Raw genomic sequence first — 8,988 nt, 5'->3', positions numbered from 1 at the left:
ACTTAGAAAAAGTAGGAAGAACAGAAATTGGCCGATAGTTTGAAACTTCTGTTGGATCACCAGATTTAATCCAGACAGTATTTTTTTTTCTTTTTTTGTGAAGGATTGAAAAAACGTTTGTCTTTTATGTTCAGAGACAGTGGCTATTATTAGCATTTGGACACATTTTGAGAGCAATTATATCGACTACAAAGAGCCGTCTAAAAACCTAGTTTGACAGATCAACTAGAATCCTGACAGTCACTGACTGCACATCATCACACCTGGTTTTTAAGTCCACACTAAAATATCCTTAGCACACACAAAAAAATAAATAAATTCGTTTTTAGTAGATTGTTTCTTTGTTATAGCAATGCTTCTTGATAATAAAGATCATACCGTTTGAAAGTCGGTTAACTTTCATTTTAAATGGTGCCACATTTGTAAGGAACATGCATTTGTGGAATGAGCTGTAGACTTGACTATGTGGATTGCGCACAAGACAAATTTGTCAATTGCCAAACAGCTTGTTTTGCTGATGCTAATGACATTTATTTTGAGCTTCTGGTATACAGYACTTCCAGGCACTGCCATTCAGGTGCTCACTATAAGACTTATTGCTAAGAAGCATTGTTACAGCAAAGAAATAATCTACCAAACGCAAATTTACTTCCTTTTTTCCTAAACAAATTAAGGAGATCTAAAATATAGATATTATTTAGGAGAAATGCTTCTTTGAACAGTCTGTTTGGGATGGGATCTAGCACAGTGGTTCCCAAACTTTTCAGCTTTTGACCCACAAAATACCAGCAGACACCTGAGCCTCCAGCTTTTGTAGGTTGATTAACTTTTTCACGTCAAATACACAAAAGCATAGTAACATTATTTATAATGCTATTTTTGTCCATTTTAAGTACACTAATCATATTATTTTTTAACAACAAAAGCAAAAATAAAATAAAATAAAATATACCCGTCTTTGTTGTCATTTTTTAGTGTAATTAATTCAGAAAATATTTTCAAGACCCCACCTTGATGTTTCAGGACCCCATTGTGGGTCCCGACCCCAACTTTGGGAACCACTGATCTAGCAGATAGGCTGACAGTTAGGATAAAGCTAATATTTTGGATAAAACAGACCAAAAAACTGTCCAGACATAAATCAGGTTCTAGTGGCACTGAAGCTGCCTCATCTGACAGAGAATCAGAGGCAATAGCAGAAATGTTGGAATGAATTTTATCTCTCATTAAAATAATTTTATCTATAAAGAATCTCATGAAGTCATCACTACTTAGAGTTACAGGRATACATGGGTCAAGAGAGCTAGGACTTTTCATTACAGTACTGAACAAAAACCTGGGATTGTTTTTATTCTCCTCAAAGATGAATAATACTTAGTTCTAGCTTTATGAAGGTTTTTTTTATATATATGTTAGCAGGCATCTCCAAGTAATGTAAAATTCTTCTATGTTAGTGGAGCGCCATTTTCTCTCCAGTTTTCTAGATTCCTGTTTTAAAGTGCGTAACTCTGAATTAAACCAAGGAGTCAGCTTTCTCTGACCGATTACTTTCTTTTTCAGAGGAGCAACTTCATTAAAAGAGGTTTGCATTAAAGTTGTAATATTATCAACAAGACCATCTAAGTTACTGTTCTCTGTTACATTATTCTGTAAGACAGAAGAAAAAATATGGAAGAGATTCTTTAAATTTTGCTAGAGCATTCTCTGATGAACATCTGCTATAATGAAATTTACTTTCAGTAGCTATAAAGTCAGCCAATAAAAACTCAAAGGTTATTAAAAATGCTCAGAGAGAACAGGATTGTGAGGATGTATCACTAAGTTCTTACTCTCTATACCATACGTCAGAACCAGATCAAAACTGTGATAAAGGGAGTGAGTAGTTCTGTGGACATTTTGAGTAAAACCAATTGACTCTATCATATTACTAGATGCTATGTTTAAGCTATCACTTGCAACATCTACATGAATATTCAAACCCTGCATTATTAGAATTTTATTTGTTTTTAATAATAAATCAGACAAAAAATCTGAGAATTCAGATGAAAACTGAGAATAAGGGCCTGGTGGACGATAAATAACAAGTAACAGAGATTTTTCTGATGTCCGTTTTGGATGAGAAAGACTGAGGAACAAAGACTCAAAAGAATTATAACTAAGAATTGATTTAACATTAATTAATGACTTATAAACTGCAGCCACTCCTCCACCTCCACCTGTTGTTCTAGGAACATGAACATTTAAATAATTAACAGGAGTGGATTCATTTATACTAACAAAATCCTCCTGTTATAACCAGGTTTCATTAAGACAGAATAAATCAATAAGATGATCAGTTACCAGATCATTAACTAACAAAGACTTAGAGAAAAGAGAGCTGATGTTCAATAATCCACACTTAATATTTTATTGTTTTGTTCTGGTAAAGTAACTGTATTTTTTTACAAGATTTTTATGATTTATTTTTCTAGTGTTGTTTTTGTTTTGTTTCTTTATTTTATTTAATTTGATCTGTGGGCGAGCTAACAGAGTTTTAATGGGGGTTTGGGTGGGTAACAGAGGAGAAGCAACAGAGAGGTGTGTGAGACTACAACTCTGTATTTACCAGTACAAATAAGTGTGTAATGATACTATATTTACATCAAATCATCACTGTACACACGTCTGGCATGAGTCCAAGCATCGAGTCAAAGGCAACACAGTCACAAACAGTCACCACTCCCATCTGCWCGTTTTATTTAGCTGCATTTGCCAACTTAAACAACAAAAACCAACTAAAGCACTTTACACAGAAACATAGTGAGAATGGTTAGTTCAGAAGAAACACAAGAGGTTGAAGATTGGTTTCAAATCAGTTGTGTGGAAAAGCTTTACAGTCTCAATGATCACGAAGAGAAAGTAGGTGTGTGTACAGCAAGCAAAGCTGGTCAAAATGCACAAGCCATTTGCAAATTTGTTCAATATCTCCAGCTATGTGTGACCAATTATTTAGGCTATACTTTATTATTGGGAAGTTAGTTCTGTTTTGTGTGTGATTCAGTTCAGATTTATGGTCTGTCTGACACTGTTTGTAGTTCACATTACAGAAGAAATCTACAAGTTCATAAACATATCTTGCTACCCTGGAGCCTCCCACCTGTCAACCCCAGTTTCTGTATCTGGAAACAGTGAGGTCCTAAAAGGTAAATTAAATAAAAACAGGCATTTGACATTTGTTCTGTTTTAACCGCGGTCCCGCTCTCATATCAAACCTTGACCCTAAAGCTGGTTAAATAGAAATATGTAGAGCAACATCTGCTCAATTAATAATATATCATCTGCTTAATGCAGCAATAATTATGCAGCTTTGACATTTGCTTTCATTTGCGTTAATGTAAGCCTTCTGTCWTTGAATGGTCAAAAATACCAGCCGGCGGGGTTGTGCTTTATTTTATTTATTTTTTTACATTTTCAAACCTTCTGACTTTAAAATCATTGATTCATGGGTATCGATCACCAATTCTATCAACTCCTGCAGATATATGATGGTCATTTTGTGCAGCGGGGCAGAGAGAATAATCATGCTGATTGGTCTTGTGCTCTGAGAGGTGTTTATTCTTTCCTCGTGCATAACTAGCGGCGGGGCYGACACCAGCCGGAGCGATTGACATTGTTTCCTCGGCAGTCGAAATATTGGACCCACGCTGCCTGGCCCTGGCTGTGGCTATTGCAATGAAAGATTGATGAGGCTCTTCAGGTAGATACAAAGCTAAGTGTCTTGTTTATTAATGCGCTGTGATTGGATCCATTAGCTGCCTGTGTAAACTAATCGCCTCATAATGTGTGTTGTCATTTCAGCCTAACTGCTCATAATGTATTCCTCCCCCGTCTTTGCAAATGCAGTTATTTTCTAATAGACTCGTAGAAATAATGTTGTGTCAGGAGTTAAGGATTTTTCTTTTCATTCGGCCCATTGAACAGTAAGCATGTTTCGCATTCGCATTGATTGCTAAACTCACTGTTTGCTCCAGCCTGCTGTAATATGAGCAGCTGAACAGACACTGAGMACAGAAAACAGGGATACCTGGACRAGGCTTGAYAGGACTATCATTTTCTGAAACTATTTTTAGAGTAGGCTGCAAAATAATCCCTCCAATATTTCTCTACATTGCCTATGCATCATATAACAATCCAGCTCCTATAGGTCTGATGGGCATCATACCAGTTCTCTCAGATCTGGCTTTTGACTGGGTCTGCTGAAAACATCAACCTCCATCCAAGTCTCCAAAAGGTTCTCATCAAGAATGTCTTTATGTTTTGCTCCATCTATCTTTGCTTCAGCTGACCAGTCTCCCTGTTCCTGCAGATGAAAAACATTCCCGCAGCATGTTGCTGCCACCGCCTTGGTTCACTGTGGTGATGGTGTTCTCAGCATAAGGGGTGTTGAAGCAAAGTTATAGTGATGTGGGACTCATCGCATGTGTGAATTGTGTTCATTTTTTTCATAAAAGACATTTGAAGCATCAGAGGTTGGCAGGACTAAAGAGCTTTACAGTTGAACCAGATGAGAATACAACAAAATGCAGGGCAATAAAACATAAAAGGAMAGTACAAGTAGATAAAATGGATTAAAATATTTGCTTAAATGTTCTGTTAAATAAGTCAAATAAAAAGATGGCTCTTAAGCCAGGGTTTAAAAATCTCAGTCGTCTGACCTGTGTGTGAACAGATCATTTCGGGTTTTGGAACAGCTACAGCAAAAACCCAATCACCTTTAGATTTTAATCTGAATTTTGGAACATCTAGAGAAGGCAGTCGCCATTCACACTGGTACTTCAAACTCAAACTCTCACTGAMGTTTTTCTTTTAACCTGTAGGTGTCACTACTAAGAAAACACCGTTATGCAACAGAAATGGCACAAAAAGAAGAGTTGTRCATTTTTAAGTAGATGTTTAATCTTATTGGTTTACTTCTAGGTGGTTTTTGAGGTTTACGTAACACATGGGAATAATTTATAGGGGGGTTGGGGGGGATTATAACCCCCACAATAATTTATTCCAGTCAATATAACCCCTCCAATAAAATTACATCATTTACTCTAATAGAATAGAAATGAACACAACTGCAACTCTCTTGTTGTCTTTGGGAAACTTTGACTTGATTTCAAAATTTACGATGTCAAATATGTACATTTAAGCATAATTGTTGTAAATGATATGCAGGGTTTTAGTCTCTCGTCACATTATGGCTGTRTTTGTTGAATCACTAGATTTCATTTTTTCTAGCCCCTTTGTAGTGCACCAGGTACATATTCTAGGAAATTTGAGAAATGAAGGTATATCGTATAATAAATCCTAAAAATGTAAAATATTTGTTACTGTTGGAAAACATGGGGAGAGAGAATAAACCTTTTCTTGATTGCTGAACTGGCGTGGATCATAAAAAATGCAGCGTATACAAAGAAAACAGGAAAATTAAGTAAATCGTAGTGAAAAGTATTACAATAAATTTTAACCACAAAATATCCTGAATCATTTTACAAAACTAAATAAATAAATAAATAAATAAATAAATAAATAAATAAATAAATAGGCAGAGAGCAAAATCACCCCCAATGGTATTTTGACATTTGCTCAGTTGTGTTGATGCTGCCATAAAAAAACCTGCTTGTAGACTCTGACAGGATGTGCATGACTGGCACTGTGACATCAGTTCGGGCACAAGAATCCTTTTATGGGGCCAGGAATGATGGATATAAATCAGGCATTAAAGCTGCACCAAACACAGCATTGTCCTTGATAACAAAAAATTTAATATTCATCATGTCTAACCACAGCACATTTCTTTCAAATTCCACATCTCCAACACGCCTTTGAGCAATTTCCAAATGGTCAACCTTTTTTTACCCATTTAAAAAATGGTATTTTTCTGCTATTYTTCCATGAAGCCCAGCTCTGTGCAGCTTCTAGAGATTTAATTGTCAGATCCTACAATCTCTCCAGAAATGCTGCGTAGCTGTGTAGCTTATGGACAACCCTCTTTTTTGCAGGCTTTTGCTATGGTGGCGTAATCTTTCTATGTTCCATTAATTTGATGGTGCCCTGTGAGATGTTTAGAGTCTGAAGCATTTTTTAAAACCTATTCCATTTCACAAATTCCATTCAGTTTCCATGCTGTAAGGCAACACAACAGAAAGAATACCAGGAGGTGTGAATACATTAATACTGTACCTGGCAGATTGCAGATCTGAGGTAGACATTGGCATTTAGCTTGAAAACAAATTGGGTCAAATCTCAGCTGCATCCTGCTGTATGACGGCAGACAAGATTTCCATTCTGCGAGACATGACATCCAGAGACACATCAGCACAGCAGCAACACCGGGGACAAAAATTATTGACTTGTAATAGCAGATCTAATAGTACCGCTTTCACAAAAGGATAAAAAAAAAGCACACACCTGACAGAACCAAAACAGTATCCCGACTACACTGGCTGACATCCAGCTTGCCATCCTCGGGGATCAATTTCTTCAAAGCATAATGTAGCTTCTTTATTCTGCATCTGAGATGCAGAGTTGGTGATCTCAAGGTGCGCCATGAGACTTTGAAGTGCTAAAGAGTCAGAGCGAGAGATTGAAGACTCACAGCCCGGGTTTCCTCCCGCTGAGATACTCTGACCTCAAGTGAACAGAGTGAATCTGAGCAAATTGAAAAGAACTTTTGTCAGGCATGCTGCAAATCAACATACATACTGAGGAGGGAATAAAAAACAAAACAAAAAAGACTATCATCTAAGTCAATTTGCCAAACTGGTGATTTTAAAACAGATATTTTTGGCTGTTTGGATAGTGAGTGTCTTTTACTTGACAGGTTTCCTTTTTTTTTTCTAAACTAATTTGCATGAGAAGTTACACCCCAAATTTCTCCAAACCGGTTTGTGCAACAAGGAATCCAAATTTACAAACTATCATAACTACAGAGTCTTACTATTTTCAGCCTGTTCTCATTGATCTGTGTACCATGTATAAAGTGACAGGTGTGCTTTGTTTTTTTTTTCTGCAGCATATTCACCAGACAGTTATCACAGGCGCCTTCTATAAATAAAACTGTGGCCCACTCTTTTTGCAGCACACTTGCACCAAGACGGGTGCCAGTCGCACGAGGACTCCACTTCACAAGAAACAGCTCAACAAACACTCCACACAGAGGGAACAATGGCAAGAAAAAAATGTGTCACTCTGCTTTTCTTTCTCAGTGCGTGTACCAAAGCGCTGCGGAGCCACGCTTACCGTTCAGGAGATGAACGTATGGACTCGGTTGCATATTTGATAAAAACACCTTTGAGATTCGAGTGTTTTATGGTTGTTTGGTCGGGGAACAACTGTACAGTAAACAACCTAGTTAGGAGCTGCGATCACACATTAAGGTTTAATAGTCAGTTAATGAGGACAGAGACATCCTGAGCTGTGTCGGCTGTTTTTATTTATTAGCGGTTTTGAAAAACTATCTGGGCACAACAAAATGTACTTAGGTGATATAAAAAGCCAGCAAACATCCCTCCATCTGTGCACTAAAAAGCAAAACAGAGCGCATTTACACATTTCCTTTGCTTTTTTCTATTGTCCCTATTATAAACACACCTGCGGTTCCTTCCTTCCAGAAACAAGGTTCCCACAAAACCAATCGGATGGCCTGAAAGGCACACTCACAATGATGTAATTACTCACCCTGCTTCCCAGGTCATACAAAAAGGAAAACGGAGGGGGGAGGGATGGAGGCAAGACCACAGCTAAATGGCAAAGCTAGTTTCACAGCTTTTTAAATGGGGCTTGGATGTAAAGCGATTCCGGCTTAACCTGATACATGAGTTAATGGTGCATCCTCCTTTGGTTCAGCCCACCAGAACTCTCTGTCCAAAGTAAAGTAACGTGAGAATAAGATGTCTAAACCAGAAAATAAATCTGATGGTGTTTTTATACACATCCCAATGACAACTGGACACCTTGGAAAGGTATACAAAAAAACCCTACAAGTTACGGAGGTGTTCAAAGTTATAAATCATCAGTGAGTTATCTTATGTCACACATTTTTACATTTTTTTTTAAATTGTAAAATAATCTGCATTTATTTATGTCTTTTTGGTCTTATTCACCACTTAAAACACTTTTATGGTACAAGAATATTCAACCATCTACACTTAGACACAAATTTGGACATCAGCCACAACTTGGGTTTCAGTGTTTTTCCCAACAACACTGACATGTGGGTTGGGGGAGCAAGGGTCCAACTGCCAAGCTCCTATAGGGACTGCAGCACTTCCTTCTAGGTCTTTTAAAAACCAAAGTTTGCACAAGCATGCTAGTGCTGAAGCTTTATTTTTATGGATTCAAGTGTTAGAACCCTTTGACGCCACAACCCTATGCACAGAAAAAAAGCCTTTAGTAGAAGTTTTGGCATGTCCGAAAAAAAAAATGTAGTGGGATAAAATTGGAAAACAATTTAAAATGGCAGCTATGTCATTTATTTCAAAACCATTTTTACTTGTTTTAGACAAGTATGATAACCCTTACTAAACCAAGTGGTTTTAGTGTTTAAAATTAACCAGAAAACGTGTCTCTCCTAAACCTAACCACAAAGTTTTCATGCATGAACTTAACTAAGAAGTCACATGGCTAAAAGAAGCAAGAATTTTAGTTCTCAAACTTAACCAACAGGATGTGTGGCCTAAACTGAGCAGTTTTAATATTTTAATTTAAATGAGTCAAACAAGCAGCAAACAAAATTGAAACTAAGAGAAAATCAGATTTTAAAAAAACTAACAAAAAATACAGGCAGTAAAAGTGTTTTTTTTAAACATGAATTCAGATGTCATATTTCTGAATCCTGTTTTGCAACATTTAAACTACAGATGCCAGGTCTGTCTAATGTACAATATTTTTAGTTTGTTGCTTCAAATGTCGCTAACTGTCAGTTGACTTATTTTATTTTATTTTATTTTATTTTATTTT

This window comes from Austrofundulus limnaeus, unplaced genomic scaffold, assembly GCF_001266775.1.
Source record: "Austrofundulus limnaeus strain Quisiro unplaced genomic scaffold, Austrofundulus_limnaeus-1.0 Scaffold103, whole genome shotgun sequence".
NCBI lineage: Eukaryota > Metazoa > Chordata > Actinopteri > Cyprinodontiformes > Rivulidae > Austrofundulus > Austrofundulus limnaeus.
This window is presented reverse-complemented; position numbering follows the sequence as displayed.